This window comes from Plutella xylostella, chromosome Z (genome assembly GCF_932276165.1).
Source record: "Plutella xylostella chromosome Z, ilPluXylo3.1, whole genome shotgun sequence".
Taxonomy (NCBI): domain Eukaryota; kingdom Metazoa; phylum Arthropoda; class Insecta; order Lepidoptera; family Plutellidae; genus Plutella; species Plutella xylostella.
Window position 1 is genome coordinate 1,293,240 of NC_064012.1, and position 20,024 is coordinate 1,313,263.

The window sequence follows — 20,024 nt, forward strand, 5'->3', positions numbered from 1 at the left end:
AGTAGAGAGGGAATGCTTCTGGCGAACTGTTGACGGTTATGGCTTGGGTACTAGTTGGGTTTGTGTGCACGGCTTAATCCTGACACAATTTTTAAGCACTCATTACAACTTTTTATTAATTTAATCGTATGGCATTATGAAGTCAAGATGCAGCCAAGAAAGACACCACCTTAGAATCTGATCATTTATACTATCTTAAAAGTTAAATTCGGTTCGGCTATATAGTTCAAATCTTCACAGATACATTTGTAATATTTCTATACGTGAAGGTAGGTGTAGCTTATAAACCTCTCTTCTTCGGTCTAAATCAAATACAAAGGATTAAGGAAGTTGGTTCCCGGGAGCGAGTAGTGTTGCGTTGTAGTCGATACGCTTCCGCCGGGATGCGCGGGCGCAATCTATCTCATGGGTGTCACTTTATCTTACGAAAACCTACGTTCCAAAGCACTACTGTGCTAACCCCGAGTCCACGACTTTAGCTAGTTATATTTACAAGCTTCGGGTAGCCTGATAGATCCCGTTCGTCCTTTGTTTGTCTAGAGTAGCCCCGCATGCATTGCAGTCGGCGCACGTCTCGAGCATGTCCTGAGTATTGTCGCGCGCCGGAAGTGCGGGCCGGAGCGCACGCGTGACCCGCATGCGCGCGCGCAGCCCGCCGCAGCACTAGTGATGGGCCGTACGACGGCGATGTCGATAGGCAATACGTCCAATAGTATAGGTACGGGCATACGACGTCGTTGTCGATTAGACAATACGTCCAATAGTACACTCACAAGCAATGAAAAGGTTTAAGTGACAATAACACCAAATTACTCTAACTAATCATTATATGTGGTTTAGTGGTAATTAAGCTGATAAGTTAAGTAAATAACAAAATGTATCATAATCAATATTATCACAGGCGTATTTAAAAGACTCAGCACTTACCTCTTAGTTTAGTAAAAAAAATAGTACCTACTTACTACTTAGAATAGCATAATATTAAGCATTTTTGTTTCGTAGAGCGTAGGTAATATTCAAAATTACAAAACTTTGCACAATTAGGTACACGATAGTTTGAACGATGATGTAGTCGATAATGATTACCGCCATCACTATTCAATGGACAACATTTCAAAAAACTAAAGCTGCTATAAATCGAAAACCATTTCGAGATTTAGCTCTAAAGGCCACAAAAAAAATGTTTTTGTATTTTTTGGATGTATCATTTTCGAGAAAATCATAAAATAGTAAAAAAGTGCTGATGACGTCATGCATCAGGTGCGATGCGTTTTGATGATCAAAGCCTATAGATTTAAAAACAAAGTAACTGTCACTTTCATTTTTGATTGAATTTGACGTTTTATCGTGACGTTGTTGTTTATTTGGGTCATTTTCATTAATTCTGTTCTGACACTTTCTGACTATTTTTTTATTTATTATTAAGAGATGACCTCTATATAATATGTCCCAGAGCATGCCACTGCCTACACAGCTGAAAAAATGCGTCTGCTTATTTTTTTACATGATAAGTACGTACTTTCCATCATTAGAAATATCAATGTCATTTGAAAATGACCCATTTGTTGGTTGGCATGTAAACAAAGTTTAAATGTCACTTGTCAGTGTCATTTATGTTTTTTTTCGAGACTCAGGCAGTAGACAAAAATAAAAATTGAGCCTAATATGTGACGTCACTTCCGGTTTTAAAATAATTAACTTTAAAGTTAAAAATAACATTCAAAAATTAATGAATATACAAAATAAAAAAATACGGGTCCACTAATTTTCTATAAACTTTCCGAATAGCTAATAAAAATATAGGGTAAAGAAAATAAAATGTTGTCCATTGAATTGGATTCATGCCATTTGTCATATCTGTATCTTTTGACTGTCTCGCTGATAGTAGCAGTGTAATGTAAACACTTTATAGCTATTGAAACAGTAAATTGAAATTTTGCCGAGGCTGTTGACATTTGGCCAGTTTGCTTAACAATATTGTAAATATCATATCATCCTTTTATACATTCATAAATATTATTGCAATCGCAGTATCTCATATTTATTTTAATTAGTAAGTATTATAACTATCTGTTTGTACTTATAAAGTCTGGGGCAAAGAAACCTGACCCCTCATAGAGTGACAATATGCTACTGAGAGGGGTCAGGTTTATCTGACCCCGACTGTACTCTATGAGCGACTATTCAGGAACGGAAGCATGATTCAGTGCTTCTGTTTAAGAATCGAATCGCAGTGATTGTAACTGTGACTCTAAACATAGGGGATGACGAACAAACAATATCGGCAGCTTACCGCAGCGCTCCGAAACTTCGGAAAAGCCAAGCTGCAACGCTAACCACACGAATTTATCTCATGCCGATTTTGTGACAATTCTCGTTAGTAAATTCGAGACTTGTGCTGTCAAGTTCTGTCTATTGCGGTCCGCGGTGTCTATTTTTAAGTATGTTGATGAATATTTTTTAAGTTTAGTACAATAGGTAGGTACCAACATCCATTATTTTTCTTACAGAATTAAACAGTAAAAGCTTTGAAAATTACATCTTGTGATGACAGTTTTTTGGTAAGTAGGTACCTAAGTAATTTATGTCTATAAATAAGTCATTCCTATTTATTTTTGTCATTTCTTCTATTTATATCTCTTTAGTCATTATTATTAAGTTCGTCATAATCGTCATTAACGATTTTCCTTACTCTCTAAACTACTTGAAAATTTTGAGATTTCTTTCGTACAAACTTACTTACATAATATTCTATGAATTTTTATCTACATAATAATATAGAATGACCATCGACGACGGTTATAAAAAAGCGCCCCCGTCCCTTTCCTAGTCATCAACGATAAGAAAACGGCAATGGTGTCAGATATTTTCGTCGAACGCAAGGCAGGGGGTCATTTGCCTTCTATGAAATTACCTGCGATCAGTACCGGCGTTAGGGTAGGGCGCGGCTGGGCGACCGCCCAGGGGCGCCGGACTTTAAGGGGCGCCGTGAAGCGGCGCCCCTTTATATTCCCATCTCTTTTTTTTTTTTTTTTTATGCAGCCTGTGTCGTGTCCCACTGCTGGGCAAAGGCCTCCTTATAAACTGACCACCGTTCCCGATCATGTGCTTCCTTCGGCCATTGAGGCAAAAACCTGTCGAGGTCGTCCCGCCATCTCCGCCTGGGTCTTCCGCGTCGCCGACGTCCATCACTGGGCACCCACTCGGTGACAATTCTGGCCCACCGGTCCGGGTGCATGCGACAGACGTGGCCTGCCCAGGCCCACTTCAGCTTCGCAGTCTGTGCGCCCACATCAGTGATACGAGTCGAGGAGCGTAGCGTGGTGTTCCGGATTCGGTCTATCCTTCGTACACCAAGTATAGTACGCTCCATCGCTCTTTGGCAAACCTTGACTTTGGACTTCTGATGTTCGGTCAGAGACCAAGTCTGTGCACCGTAGGTTAGGACAGGCAGTATACACATGTCGATGAGTCGGCGTTTGAGTGTGAGAGGGAGAGTGCCCTTCATTAGATCTTTCATGGACCAGAAGCTCTTCCAGGCGTTGTTAATGCGTCTTTCGACTTCTTTGTCTTGCCTGTTCTCGAAGGATGCTATCTCTATAAACGAAAAAAAAAACGATGTGTTGGCAACACTAGAATGGAACGCAGTGCTCAATCCGTTCGGTCGGAGCACTACATACCTACATACAGTCCATTTTAGATGGATGTATGTTGTGCGATGAACTCGTAAGTCTGAAATCGTTTTTGCCTGATCAGAAAGTAGTTACTCCTGTTTTTGTTTTTAATTTTATCAAAAACCGCAACTTACAAGAACTATATCCAAATGTTTGGATAGCATTTATTAACACGTTCACGGACAATTGATGGTTAGAAAATATTTTGATATGACACTTAAAATCCCATACATTTTATCGTTCCGCCTTGAAACGTATTGCCGTATCTCGACATATTTTATTTACGTAATGTGACAGTTACGGCCATAGACGGTATCGTCTACAAGCGGTCCGCCACATCATGCATATCCAACAATGCGTATAGTGACATCTACGGCTACAGGCGGCAGCCGCCAGTTTTTTTCAAAGACCGAATCATTTTCAAATAGGTTTGGACGTTTTTCAGATACAAAGTTCCACTTTTAGCATGCTATTTACAATAAATAAAGCTGATATAGTAAGATTAAACAAAGGGGTTCATTGACAAAAGCTAAAATTTTCTAGTTCCTCATTACAGTTATATCTTCGCTTTTCTATGTTCCATTTAAGTAATTATAGTATTTGAATCGAATAGGTAGGTATCCTATATGCAAAACAGTATAATATTTATCGATTTATTATTAATTTACCCCGTAATTTGCCACAAAAATTACCAGACTACCACCCGTTCTACACAACATTTCCGCGACGCGCGCGCCGTGACAATAAGGCCTGGGTCTCCTATTTTCGGTGTAGGTCGCGTCCAGCGTCGCGCCGTGGGCCGCGTCACGATGCTCACTATAGAAATGGCGCTCACACGCCGACGTTGGCGCGTAGATATAATGACAATTGTGACGCGGCCCACGGCGTGACGATGCTCACTATAGAAATGTACTGATGCGGTCTCCTTCATACGCCGACGTTGGCGCGTAGACGTAGTGAGAATCGTGACGCGGCCTACGGCGTGACGCTGGACGCAACCTACGACGAGAAATAGGAGACCCCGGCCTAACTTCTGGAAGGTTATTTTTATTTGTAACGGTTACGGCAACAGGCGGTATGTCACTATAAAGTTCACTTATGTGTGTGCAAAAGAAACCCCGACAAGTTCTTTGTTATGACACCTAGAAACAGATGAATTAGCACAATACGACACTAAATCATGCATCTCCTGTTAAGAATACGGAAATGATACGGCTGTTACGGCAATAGAAGTTGGACGGCCACAGGCGCGTAGTCATATTACAAGGATACTCAATTACGGCCCTCGACGGATTGTCCGTAAACGTGTTAACTATTCCCGTAACGGTTGCTAGGGGAGAGAGGAGTTTTTCTAAGCTTAAGCTGATAAAAACCTATCTGCGATCGACAATATCTCAATCTAGATGGCAAGTTTGTCAATCGAAAATGAAATTGCTGAAAACATCGACTTTGATAACTTAATAAAAGAGTTCGCCGATAGAAAGGCTAGAAAGGTAAAATTTTATTAGTTTTTTAAATAAATGTTTATTTCTTTTCATACGTGGTTATTTCATTATTATCCTTCGCCTTTTTTGTATGGGTTTGAATTGCAGTTAGGGGGCGCCGTAGAAATCTCGCCCAGGGCGCTGGTAGTACTAAAACCGGCACTGCCTGCGATATCGATGCCGTGCTCTCATCTTTGATGACCGATGATAAAATACGTACCTAGTACCTACACAAGACCGCGATAAAGATACTACAGAGTTTTTTTTTACATTAGCTATTGAGATTTACAATAATATAAATATGTACTTATGTATTTCTTTAGCACCGCGGAAGTCAGAACTGAAAAATCGGATCGAGCCGGATAGGAAAATAAACTTTTCTTATGACACCTTGTGTAGGTATTCTACTTCTATACTACTTATACATATAAAATTGTAAGGGTGATTTCAATACGTTCACCACTTGAACTTGTTTTAGAAAAAATATATTTGGGAAATGTATATTCTCGGAAACTCATTATTTATTGATTACTTAGGTATGGGTCGAGAACTACTTAGGAAACTGATGTTTTGTGAATTGGTGTTAGGGAAAGGATGTTTAGGCAAACATTTTTCTTTAATTCCGTTACACATAGTACTTACCTAAGCTGTGGTTATTTATTACAAACACGTGTACACTGGACAACTGGACATAGGTACCCGCACACTCATTCCGACCTACTGAGAAGTAAATATTGAAAGAAAAAAGCGATCATGTGAGCTAATGGTAAATATTAGCATTTTTACTGGCCGTAATACCGGCGATGACCCGATTTTTCATTGAAATTTCATCCACAAAACTCTTTAAAAGCTTATCCAATTATTATCCATGGACAAAATGTAGCGAATATTGTTACAAATAAATTTGACTCGCAGATTTTTCCGGTTCGTATGATACATTTTCGGTACACTATAAATTTTTGGTGGAAATTCATCAATTTAAACTTTATTCGGAAGCGAGCTTTCATTTAAAAAATACATGCCACTGGATTTATTTGCAATCGTTAAAATATCCTGTAAGTAAATAATACTTTGGCTTCAATTTACATAAAATATCACTTTTTCATACAAAACCAATATTTTGATTATTTTGGTACGTAAGTAGTTACGTTACGCGTATCCTGATCTGAATAGTTGTTCAAAAACTAAGGAAAGGAACCAGTACAGCTGCCTACTGTTATATTCTATTAGTAGCTTTGCCGAAACAGAAAAAAAAATAGAGTTGGAATGCAAATACGATTGATTCAACAGCGAATCAGAATATTACCAACTAAAAACGTACAGAAGTAAATGTTTTGATCAAATACTAAATGAAAAGTTTTAAAAAATAGGGCGATTTGGTGTCGGCATTTTGAAAGTGCTGAAACTTTTTCATGACTCGCGGGTGTATAATTATTATGTTCCTCAGTGATGGTGTTCAAACAACACTTTCACACATATTTATTAGTTTTCAAGAAATGGCCACGTGTTTGTATTCAGTCGGCTTCTCGAGCGCGATGGAATCATGACTGCGGTAGAGTTATTGATGTTTGGCTTCAATAATTAACTACCTTTTTACGGAAGAGCTTTTTGCTGGTTAGTTTCGTAAGGGCAATTTCTGAGAAATGAAAATTGATTTATTTCTGCGATAGAGCGGTGGGTGTTTGCTCAGCGTGTTGGGAAATGGTCCAAGCGTAGGAAGGCAGTTTAGACCTTGGGGAAATTCACAAAGAGAATAGAGAATTTCCACTCGAGAGTGCCAGTTGCAGGTACTTACTTACACCCCCACAGAGAATAGAATATATCACGTGGATATTTTATTTATTTTATTTTATTTTAATTTATTGCATGGAAAACCAACAGCTTTATACTAATAACAAGTTAATCTTATTTAAACATAAATAGACGAAAAGCTAATTATAGGTTTTCGCATATGGAGACGATATAACAATAACAACACATACTCACCTAATAATAAATTCTACTTAGATTATACTTATGCTACTTATTTATTTGGTATCTATTACGTACTAAAGTTAGTTATAATATGTTTTCTAATAGAACATAAGCTGCCGCTAAAGAGGTCCACACTATTACTATTACACATCTGGTTAAAAGTATTACTAGCTCTTACTAAGAATGAATTTTGTCTGAAGTTGCTGTTACATTGAGGAATACTAAGAAGCGGTCTGTTACGCGTTCTTCGCCACGGAACTCTTAAACCAAGTTTACCTAGCAGATCCGGACAGTCAACGTAACCTCGAAATATTTTAATTAAATAAATTATATCACCGATATCCCTTCTTAATTTAAGAGGAAGCAAGTGAAGTTTGATACATTTACATTCGTAACTTGAATCAATAAGTTTGAATTTAAAGCCGAGATACCTAACAAACCTTTTTTGGATACGTTCGAGTCTGTCGATATAAATATCATACTGGGGATTCCAGATCTGGGAAGCATACTCAAGGTGGCTTCGGACATAGGCGCAGTATAATATTTTAACTGTCTTCATGCATTTGAACAAGCGAGAAGAACGTATTAAGAAACCGAGGGCCTTAGAAGCTTTTGTGATTATGCTATCGATATGTGAATCAAAAAGAAGCTTACTATCATGCACTACACCAAGGTCTCTAATTTCTGATAGGCTTGTAAGGCTCTGATTCTGAAGCATGTACGTACTCATATGTTTGTTGCGTTTTCGAGTGAATGAGATGTGAAAACATTTATCTACATTTATGTCGAGTTTATTATTGAGGCAGTACACACTAAGTCGATCTAGATCATCCTGCAGGAGTTCCTCATCAATTGAGTTATTTACAGCTTTGAAAATTTTCATGTCATCAGCAAACATTAGATATTCGGAATTACGAAAGCAATCATTGATGTCATTTATAAATATAATAAATAGAAGGGGCCCCAGAAGAGATCCTTGCGGGACACCAGATGGAATGTTTATCCACGAGGATGTAAAGCCATTTAAAACAACTGCTTGAGATCTTCCCGTGACATAAGATTGGAACCAGGAGAGCAATGCACCGGTAACACCTATTCTACTCAACTTTTTTAATAATAAACTATGGTCTATACCATCGGTCAGCAACAGGCGGACCGCGGTCCGTTTGCGGACCGCGAAAAGTTGAACCTCGGACCGCCAAATATTGTAATGTAGGCATGTAAAGTATAAATAAATACTTTGAATATTATTGTAATATTTTGAAACAATCTAACTTAGTACCTACCGAATCTAATAAATCTGTTTTACAATATCTATATCGATCAAAAACATCGCGCCGCCGCCGCGCCGCCCGCGCTGTCGAGTCGCCGCGCGCGCTCTGTTCATAGGTAGGTACTTATAGCTTCTCCGACGACCATAATTATTATAATAAGCACAACATTTTTGGCATATTTGCATATCGAGCAGTGGTGGCGTAGTGGATAAGGCCTCGTCCTTTCAACCGAGAGGCCGTGGGTTCCAATCCTGGCCTGTACCAATGAATTCTTTCAATTGTGTTTTCAATTAAGGAGTTTAAGTACATAATACCACGTGCTCTTACGGTGATGGAAAACATCGTGAGGAAACCTGCACATCTAGATTCTAGATGTGTATCCTAAGTGCATTGTAAGTTTATCCCAAAACGGCGATATGGTTCGCAATCTATCACGTGAGTACAAATGTTCTGCGAAAAGTGGGTGGCTCGCTTGTGAGAGTTGTGAGCCACCTCTGACTACCCCTTCGGGGATTACAGTCGTGAGTGCACATGTATGTATATGTACCTATGTATGTTTGGCCGATCTTAGCAATGAATTCGCCACAAGGTTCCGAGACTTTTCTGAGATGGGCAAGCTATCTCTGAAGTCACCCTTTTAAGTTGATGCAGCCGTCGAATGGACAGATGTGGCTGCCAAGCAAAAGTCCTTGCTGCCAAGTTATTTAATCTACCAAAGGCGTCACTTCAAATGGAAATAATCGATCTGCAAGAAGATGTGTCTTTGCAAATATATAAAAAGGTGTCAACTGAAGGATTTTGGGTCAAACATGTCCCAGACGAATATATAAAAATTGACTATTTTTGGTTCGACATACATATGCAAAACACCTTTTTTTAAAATTTCAGAATTATTTGAAAAACAAATATTGTTTGAGATTAACAGACGCTCACTTAGAAGACACTCTTCGAATTAGCTGTTCTTCACGAGAACCAAACTATAAAAACCTGGCTTAAGACCGCCGATACAATTTTTCTCACTAATTTTAGTAATAAATACTTACTTACTTATTATATCAATTGTTTTTTTTTTCTGGACCTTTAAAATTTTTTCGATCAATATCCGGACTCTACCTAAAACTACTTGCCGACCCCTGGTCTATACGATCAAATGCTTTACTATAGTCAGTGTAAATAACATCTACCTGACTACCACCATCCATTTTCTCGGTGACAAAGTCATTGAATAACGCAAGATTAGAGACAGTAGATCGCCCTTTTAAGAACCCGTGTTGCATGGGGCTGAAAGAAGATTTAATGCAACTATATAATTGGGTATAGACTAATCGCTCAAATACCTTAGCCAGAAGACAGAGCTTAGATATTGGCCTGTAATTGTCAATCTTATGTTTACTGCCCTTTTTATGTATAGGAGATATAAAATATATAAAATATTTACTTCTATTCTATTCTGGTAGGGGGTGAAGTTCCTGTACGTGGCTCTCTCGATTGGAACCTTTGTACATTTCCCTTTGATTTCAGCTCAGCCGGCCTAGCTCCCGAGTAAACTGGAGTAGCAAAGCCTGGGTGTTGCAATAGCTGAGATAGGCGCTCTGTAGGAGTCTATATACTTCTAGGATTCAGGATTCAGCCGACAATTTATATCCTACAACACCTATAACTACAACACTATACATAGGTACCCATGGCACCGTGCCAGAGAATATTGGCAAAACTTTGTCATCGAAGTAGTTAGGTACAAAGCTACTTCAAACTGAAAAGCGGTTGGTCTAACTAGTTCCGCCGCAAAGCACCTACCTACTTCGTTTTATTTAGCACTTAATTACCTAATATACTCAAATGAGTACCTAACTATATGTAGTACAGACCCGACTACAAATTAAATTACCCTATGCAGTTACAATATTGTATAATAGTTCATATATCTAGGTACCTAGGTAGGATAAATAGAGGTGCAATCAAGCGCCTTATTCAGGACATTTTATTCTATGTGAAGAAGTCAGTACCAGCTGTTTTGCAAATAATTGGTGAACTTCGCAATCGCTAAACAATCCGTAGTTTGTTAATCATTCTATTCTATTCTATTCTATTCTATTCTCTGTGGGGGTGTAAGTACCTGCACCTGGCTCTCTCGAATGGAACCTTTGTGCATATCCCCTAGGTCTAAACTGCCTTCCTAAGCTTGGACCATTTCCCCACCACGCTGGTCCACTGCGGGTTGGTGGGTTCACATATCTAGATGTGCTAGATCTAGATATGCAGGTTTCCTCACGATGTTTTCCTTCACCGTAAGAGCGATGGTATACATTGTACTTAAGTTAAAATAACTCATTGGTACATGTCAGCGCCGGGATCGAACTCTGGCGTAAGAAGCGGGCGCTTACCCGACTGAGCTACCACCGCTCTTTTTTAATCATATTTTAAGTTATAATTAAAAGTAAGACATAGAGCTGCCTTAGAGCTGCACGTTTTTGTGCTCGCAAATATTAGGTCCTTACATATGAAATTGGCGTTTTGTCGTACTGGCCACTTTGATCTCAAATATTACCTTTATGGTTAGGAATTCCAAATTCAAATTCATACAACTATTTACTCATGCATTTGTGTTTCAAACCCCCTAATTCATTTGTTTTTTCTTCTTATGTTTTTTTCTTTGTGTCACTCTGTTTACAAAATGGAAAACTTGAAATATCGCGTTATTTACGAGTATGAGTTCCACCGTGGCACCAGTGCTGCAGAAACGGCTCGAAGGATTAATGATGTGTATGGTGACGGTGTCGCAAAAGAAAACACAGTGCGTTTTTGGTTCCAACGTTTTCGTTCTGGAAATTTCGACCTGCAGAACAAGCCTCGTTGACGGCCGGAGACCAAAGTTGATAATGAAGAATTGAAGGCTATTGTGGAAGCGGATCCATCGCAAACCACGTCCGAGTTAGCTGCAGGCTCCGGTGTTAGTGATAAAACTATTCTAATCCACTTGAAGCAAATTGGGAAGGTGAAAAGCTTGAAAGGTGGGTACCTCATGAATTGAGTGAAGCAAACCGACAAACGCGCGTCGACTGCTGCGTTACGTTACTCAACCGGCACAATAATGAAGGAATTTTAAATCGAATCATTACCTGTGATGAAAAGTGGATCCTCTACGATAATCGGAAGCGCTCATCGCAATGGCTGAACCCTGGCGAACCAGCCAAATCCTGCCCTAAGCGAAAATTGACAAAAAAAAGTTGCTTGTAAGTGTTTGGTGGACTAGTGCCGGTGTCGTTCACTACAGCTTTCTTAAATCTGGCCAGACGATTACGGCAGATATCTATTGTCAGCAACTGCAAACCATGATGGAAAAGCTAGCTGCTAAACAACCGAGGCTGGTCAATCGCTCTAGGCCACTGCTGCTTCAGGACAACGCTAGACCACACACTGCACAACAGACGGCTACCAAATTAGAGGAGCTTCAATTAGAATGTCTTAGACATCCACCGTACTCTCCGGACCTTGCTCCAACAGATTACCATTTTTTTCGCAATTTGGATAACTACTTGCAAGGAAAAAAATTCAACTCCGATGGGGCAGTCCAAACCGCCTTCAAAGATTTTATTGATTCCCGCCCGAATGGTTTTTTTAGTAAGGGGATCAATGAACTACCTATGAGATGGCAAAAGTGCATACATAGCAATGGTACATACTTTGATTAATTTAATATATATCATTTTAAAAAAAAAACGACCTTATGTTCCTCCTATAGAAAACGCCAATTTCATATGTAAGGACCTAATATCAGACACACTACTATAAATAATCCCTTAGTAAAATTTAGGCTGTCTTTCCACCAGATATGTGCTCTATAAAGCAAGCTTTTAAAGAAAAAAAGCATTTCTACCAGTGCTGTGCTATATCTATGCATCAATGAATATGATTGGTGGATAATGGATATCACAGAACACTATACAATACCTCTATACTCAAAAGGAGATCTCCGCTATCATAACTACTAGGTACCACCAAACATTTAGCAATTGTAAAAATATGCTACTAAAGGATTTGTGGTGGTAACCCTGCTGTTGGATAATACCCTTTTTATTCCGAGTTGCAGAAAGGAACACGAAGCTAACGTCGGCATTAAGTTCATGTATGTCTCTTTCTGTCCGTGTACTGTCAAAGCAATACATTTACTGCCAGTTTCTATAACTCTATCTATCTATAACTGGTAGTTACTTTCATATGATTTTGACAGATTGTTACTTTTGATTAATGTCAAAATCGTATGAAGTAACCACCAGTTATGGATAGATAGAGATATAGAAACTGGCAGTTAGGGCCAGTTTTTTGATCCGTGGTCAACTTTAACCATTAGTCAAGTCACGTGTCAAGCATGACAGCTGAATACGAATTTTGACTAAACTAGGGACCAAAAAACTAGCCCTTAATGCCGACATTAGCTTAAAGTTGCTAGTGCAACTGTGTTCCTTTGTTAATTAATTAAGTATCGCTTTGGCACGTAGAATAGGGTCGTACAGGCGTCATGGCCGCGCCGCCGCGGTCGCCGCGCCGCTCGGTGCAGTGGCGACTCGCGGTCAATATCGCGTTGCATATCGCATGACATCTTCACGGACACATCCAGTTGCACATGAGGGAATAACTACGTGTTTATTTATTATCTAGTTATATTGATTGTGTGGCTGTTTTTTTTAGTGTTCGGATATGCGTGTTGACATTATTTGAATACATAAATAGTAAGACAGTCAATGGATAAGATAATGATTAGTGATTTTGCGGCTTATATCCGTTTTCCTTAGATATATTTGTACACCTTTCACAGTCTTGGGCGAAGCAGACCCCTCCCGGGTAGGTTTCAGGGTAATTTGAGTCATTTTATTAATCGCTTATTTTACTGAATCTCAATCAAATGGGGAGGGAGATATATGTTTGCGGTATCAGGAGCCAATCAATACGTAATAGTCAGGTAGACATGTACATATGTATCCACAGTGTACACTCATTGCATGCTATTCTGCATTACTACCCATAGCATTCCCCCTAGAGCGGGGAATGGAACATTACTGCCCCCCGCGAATGGGGAATCGGACATAATTGATCAAACACGCAGCCGAAACCACCAGGGTTACTCTTTCTTAACAAAAAAAAAACGACGAGAGCTGCCATGCAATCTGTAGGTACGGTGGCCTACGTCTAAAAGTATACGGGCGGAGTTTTTAAAATAGCGATCCCTGATGATGAAGGGACCAGCTACATCTGTTATAAATCCGGGGACGTGTTGTGTGTGATGTGTGTAGCAGTGGTGTTTACATGGATGTGCTTGAGCAGCATGTGAGCTTGAGATCGGTTTTTTAAAAACTCCGCCTGTATACTTTTAGGCGCAGGCCACCGTACGTTTGAATCATGAAGTAGAGTCATTTTATGTAGAGTGACCCACAGACGGAGTATGTTAATTGATAATACTTCGGCCATTGCATCATATGCCATTGAACACGATTGTGCCTACGCATAAATGTTGCATAATTATGCGGGATTCAGACACCACAGATAGCCAGTACAGGGAATTTTGTGCGAAAAATCGATAACTAAATCTGGCAGAACTTACGGGTTTAACTATACGATGAACAAAAGCATGAGTTTGAATAGAATTGTATAAAAAACTAATAGGTAGGAAACCCAGTTTTCGGCATAGGCTAACTAACTAGCAAACAAATATCTACTTAGTATCAGATATCATCATCACTATCGTCATCAGCCTTCTAATTACTGAGCAAATGTACCTACCTATCTATAGAAAATGCTTATATTAATCGCGACTAACGTATAAACTCTTCGGTAAATATAGAAACGGTAAAAAACGCGAATTAACTTTGTTCCAGAGGTTTTCAACCCCTATTGATTTCTCTGCAGCGTAAACCCTGAAAACGTTCGCTATAAATTGCTTTCATTCCTCTCTACAGGTATATTATCTACGTATGTACTTAGGTATGTAGAATACGCTACTTGGTATTGATACCTCCACAATATGTAGATTCCAGACACATAAATCACCTCTTGAGACACTCTTAACTTCGAACTGATAAACGGTGAACCTGAAGAGCTATTATACAGGGAGGGAAATTATCAGTGCAATTAAAGTAGGCAGGTCGATGTCATCCCGATCCATAGGTACCATTAGGCATTTGAAGTCACCGAACAACTTTCATAATGGACCATGACGATCTTTGTACAATTCCGCCCAAACAATTTGATAGTTCCTGAAGTTCATATCCGTAATATGTAATTAATAATACGTAGGTAGGTATATGGAACAGCTAAAAGATCAGTATATCGGGTACATTGACCTGCCGACGGGTAACGCACTGATAAATTTCCACCCTTTAAACATAAGGTAGTTGCCATTTAGTAAGTTTGTACGTACGAAGTATGAAGTTAAATCTGTTGATATGTTATGCAAGTTGGAGAAAGAGGCCAAGGACCTCGAGGCAATGGCGCTTACAATGTGATATGAACTGGTAATTGATGTGGCACTTTGTCTCATGGTGTAGATATACTATACGTTATATAATTATATATGTCGCAGGCAACTGGTTTAATCTCCTGTTTGATTGAACCGCTAGCCCGTTCATTGGATGACGCTATTCAGTTGTATGACTAGGCCGAACGTTGATTGTACAAGCGTCACAAAACGTCCAACTAGTTAGCGGACTTAAAATCAGTCAGGTGGTGAATAAAACAAATATGGCGTCTAACAGCGAACAGCTGACACAAAAAGCACTTGTATTGTTATTTTTTGCAAATAAATTAGCTTTAAAGTGCGTTATTATGTTAAAATAGTGTGACAACATGGATTTACCTATTATTTCACGGCCGGCGGATAGTTTCAAAGAAAAAATGTGCTGAAACTGGATAATTATGAACAACAATATCAAGGTACGTTTATTGTTATTGTTTAGTTAATTTGTGAGATGAGAGCTTTGTAACATAGTCTTTTTGTTGACTCTTGTCTGGTCATGTTCATCCTAACCAGACATTACAAAGTTGCTATACTATATCCCATTTAACGACTTCGCTGAATAACGTTCAGTCAAGACGTTGGACGTTACAGTCAACCACTTGACGAGTTGTTCTTTAGTCATTCAACTGAGTAGCGTCATCCAATGAACGGGCTAGCGGTTCAATCAAACAGGAGATTAAACCAGATGACTGCGACATATACATTACAATGTATATAATGTATAAGTATAGTGGCATGTAGGTACGTACTTGATGAGTAAATCAGGGATTAATATTTAATATAGGTAAAAAAGTACTTACTGTTTACACACCAATTTGTACACCAAAAAGGATAATATCATTAACAAGTTGTATCTTAATTAGGGTACAGTATAAGGCAGACAAATCTGATCCTTCTCAGAAGCATTGTTACTATGAGACTTGGGTCAGGTTTCTCCGCACATGAACGTACCATAGACTAATACACATAACAAATTAGTCTATGACCGTACTAAAGCCGGCCTTAGCACTTAAAGCGATCTCTGCCAGACAACCTTTGGATGGGTGGACTAAGAGATTGAGATTGGGTGCAGTACATAATAAGTAAGTAAAAGTATAATGTACCTAATATGATTTTTATAACACAGATAACCTTTCTAGACGCTATGAAACAAGCATTACCATTTACGTGGGTTTGAAACTTCCTAAAAGTTAGACAATGGAGTTAACACAGGTTTGGCTTTGCCCACCAAATGCTTCCTTCGCCAGTTTATTTTAGGGTTCTGTATTTGAATCATTCATAAATTATTCCTAACGGAACTTCCCGGTGAGTATACCTACCTACTTGAAGAAAGACGCTACTAGTCAGGGGAGTCACTCTACATGACGAAAAAATAAGTTTCGGAGCGCTGCATGCTGCGGAAGCCACGACTCTATCACGTTGTAATAAACGTGCCGTTTGCACGACAACTCGCGTTCGTTCATTTTTGGTCAGTATAGAGTAACCCTCCAGCTCCTAATCCTTACGCTTCCGGTCACACACAACACCGGTTTCCGCTTGTCTATTGCAGACACACACACAGACATACAGAGATAAGTAGGTATCACATGGATAACACCACATAACGACACGCCCACATTCTGATATCAAGTTATTAAATTTTATTAGGTGCTGATGTTACGATTTGCATATTTGAGAAAATATTATACTTACCTCTTTATATTTTTACCTAACCATAATAAAATCATAATTGTCTTATACATAAACTACCAGTTTTAAGAATTTACCTATTCACTCGCAATTTAATAGACATGCATCACGTTTATGATTCACTCAGATAACGCTATTAATAAAGTCGACGCCAACCTAATGTGAATCACACTGGAAAAGTGGTTTAGCATCTTAAACAACTTATCAGCAAAACCCCTTTGGGGATATTCTATTCTAAGAGGCGGTGAAGCTCCTGTACGTGGCTCTCTCGAGTGGAACCTTTGTACATATCCCCCTAATTTCAGCTCAGTCAGCCTAGCTCCCGTGTAAATTGGAGCAGCAAGCCTGGTTGTTGAGTGGAACCTTTGTACATTATGTCCCTTATTTTAGCTCAGTCAGCCTAGCTCCCGTGTAAATTGGAGTAGCAAGCCTGGTTGTTGTAAAAGCTGAGATAGTAAGCCCTTTTGGGGATATCGTAGATCCTCTATAGCAGCGGTTCCCGATTAGTGATTCACGGAAGCTAGGGTTTCTATGAGAGGGTGTTAGGGGTTACGAAGAATACTGAAATCAGTAGCGCAAATAATAGGTGTAGGTAATGGCAAAATAGGTTCAAGGACTCAATCAGAATTTTGAAACAAAAAGACTCGAAACCTCGTAGAAAAAAATTTGCCAAACGTTGCTCTAGCTACAGTCTAGACTTGTAAAATCTAGATAGAGAGTTACAGTCAGAGGGTCCTACTATTCCAATACCTAAGGTCTTGGTATAAATAGTGAGTTATAGTTTGTCGCGATCATCTGCTCGGAACATTAGTCACTGCTATAAGTACAATACAACACATACCACACAGCTAGAACACAAATCAATAAATATATTATATATGCATTATATACCAACAATATTTTACAATCTCCCTCTTATGTAAAGTGGGTCCCTTATCTAAACGTTTCACATTCGGTATTCATTTAATTGCTAGTTATGATTTTGCAAGAATACCTAATAGAGTAAATAAATGCAATAACACCTATTAATAATTTAATCTGCAACCTGTAACCTACATAGTTATACCTACAGTCAGTGTATAGTCTGTATAGATAAGTATTGATAGGCATTTGGTTTCGAAACTGTCTCTGTAGGTTTTCCACAACATTACTTCACAGCAGCAAGCAAGGTACAGTTCGGTCCAAACAACTTGACAGTTCCTGAACTAGGCTACGGTTACAGTTTTGTGTTTTGTCACACTATGGGCTATCTTTGAATGAATGAATAGGCGGTTTGTTAGTTTGATATAAGTAATGTAAACACTCACACCTTGTACTAATGTACTCCCTTGCGGGGTAGGCAGAGGTGCATTGCTGCACCCAATTTTCGCCAGTGTTTATGTTAGTCCCAATGTTAAAATAGGGGGCAGGCCTATTGTCATTTTACGGGCAAATCCAAGACCCGAGAACAAATATCTGTGTTTAAACAAATATCTGCCCCGGCCTGGAATCGAACCCGGGACCTTCGGCACAAGAGTTAGCGTTGCTAACCGCTGCACCATCCGGTCGTAATTTGTTAGTTTGACAAGGTACAAAAGTGCATTCGCTGCCAACTTCAGAACCACCAAGTTGTTTGAATGAACTGTAGTTACTGAGCCACCTACGTATCTACCTACCAACATTGTGGTGGAGGTAGGTTACAACTATAACTCTATACCGAATAGGCAGTGGGAAGCTCAGCCTACACACATTTCACATTCAAAACTGACTAGTATTGCCTGCCTTGGAATTGGAAGAAGTTAAAAACGCTGAGACCTACCTTGGTGACATAAAAACATCGTGTAAGTTTTAAAAACACTGTCGATATCAAATAAAAAATATAATTGATGCCACAACAAGCCATTGCACGTGTCTTAAAAATTGCAGAGTTTGTAAAGTATAAGTGCAGTAACGCAATCTTACAGTAAGTAGTACTATTCTATTCTATTCCTTGGGATTATAGAAGTAGCTAAGTTACACCGCCTATCGTTCCTAATTAGTACTAACTTAATTACATAAGTAAACTTAGTTAATAAATGCATAAAATGTTAGTAAGCTGGTATCTATGGTTAAACGTGGAATATTTTCCAGATATAAGGTTAAAATGTTAATGTCAATTAAAATTAAATGGCGGACTTCGTAACAGAGTTATTCTGCAACATCCATCTGTTTTCGTAATTAACATTATTGATTGCGGGTGCAGTGGAACAGTGCATGCAAAGTGACTCACACCAACTTTGCTCATCCCCCTGGGTAGGCAGTGGGTACCCACTCACTCACCATGTTAACTTGTAGTGGTGGCTATGGCAGTAACTCAGCTAACTCATGTCATATAAGTGTAATGAGTTTTGTGGATAGGCCTCACTAATAAGTTTCAGATTTTATGACAAGTTGAAACTCTTTTGGCATTATAAGCCCTTATGTATAGTATACCTATTACCTACGTACCTATTTTGAATTGGATTAGTGTCAAGTAAGAAGTAGAACATTGATATCCCACCTTATTAATACAACATACCTACCCTGCCCACACCAAAAAGCATCAAAAGTAAACTTAAACGTCGCATATGTTTAAGCTTAATTAAACACATCACAAAAATAGCTTTCGCCAAGCAGCAGTGTTCGCTGTATTTCAGTGTCCGCTCAGCATATTCGAGTTAAACATAGCCTTATAATCACGACAGGAAGTGTGTCTAAATATGGAAGTAAACCGCATCCAAATCTGGCCAGCATTTCCACAGCAAACCCTGTGCTGGTCGGACAAAGAGACGATTCGCTTAATATTATGTACAGACTTATAATATAACCAATTCAAAACAATTAAAAACACTTACCTACGTACGTATCAGCGCCCGGTCATCGCTCCCGTGCACACAGTTTACAAAACAAACACAAGTCCTACTAAATTTAACATAACACCACAGACGGAACGGTCTAAGATAAATTTAATTAAAAAATGTGATGGTGCACCGAGTCTGTGCGCATTCTTACAAGAATTATATCAGACTGAATTGTCAGTAGTGGAGCAGTGAGTACCGACCGGTCGGTCGTGCCCGCCTTGCACGGAATACGTGCAATGCAATAGAATAGGAATACTGACTGTACTCAAATCGATGTGGTTGTGTGTTTGTAGGCGGAAGTAAGCGGGGCGGTGCGGAGAGTCAGTCACCGCCTGCTGGCGCCATCTAGGTTTAATTTGCAGTACTAACGGTACTATAGCAGCGCCATCTCGTTGATCTGGTAGGAGTTACGAACTATAAAAACATGCAGTAAAACATTGTTGTTAGCTCGGATGCCACTTGGCCACCAAGTTCAAGCTAAAGCAGATAGATGGTGTTGTTTTACATTTGTGTGAAGGTAGTCGGTACTAGTCGGTAGAGATAATAAAGGGGAAAATAAG

The 20,024-nt window shown here is 39.1% G+C and overlaps 1 protein-coding gene across 2 annotated transcripts in view; it reads right to left on the reverse strand.

The window, feature by feature from the left end:
* The window catches only part of LOC105397384 (amyloid beta A4 precursor protein-binding family B member 1-interacting protein), a 46,781-nt gene extending 27,067 nt beyond the window's left edge, over positions 1–19,714 (reverse strand). The window contains exon 1 of one of the 2 annotated variants that reach the window (XM_048632496.1): positions 19,463–19,714. The gene's annotated coding sequence lies outside the window, so the exon portion shown is untranslated. Of the gene's footprint in view, positions 1–19,458 lie in introns of both variants that reach the window. The other variant, XM_048632495.1, reaches the window with a different exon arrangement.
* Between the last annotated feature and the right edge of the window lie 310 nt (positions 19,715–20,024).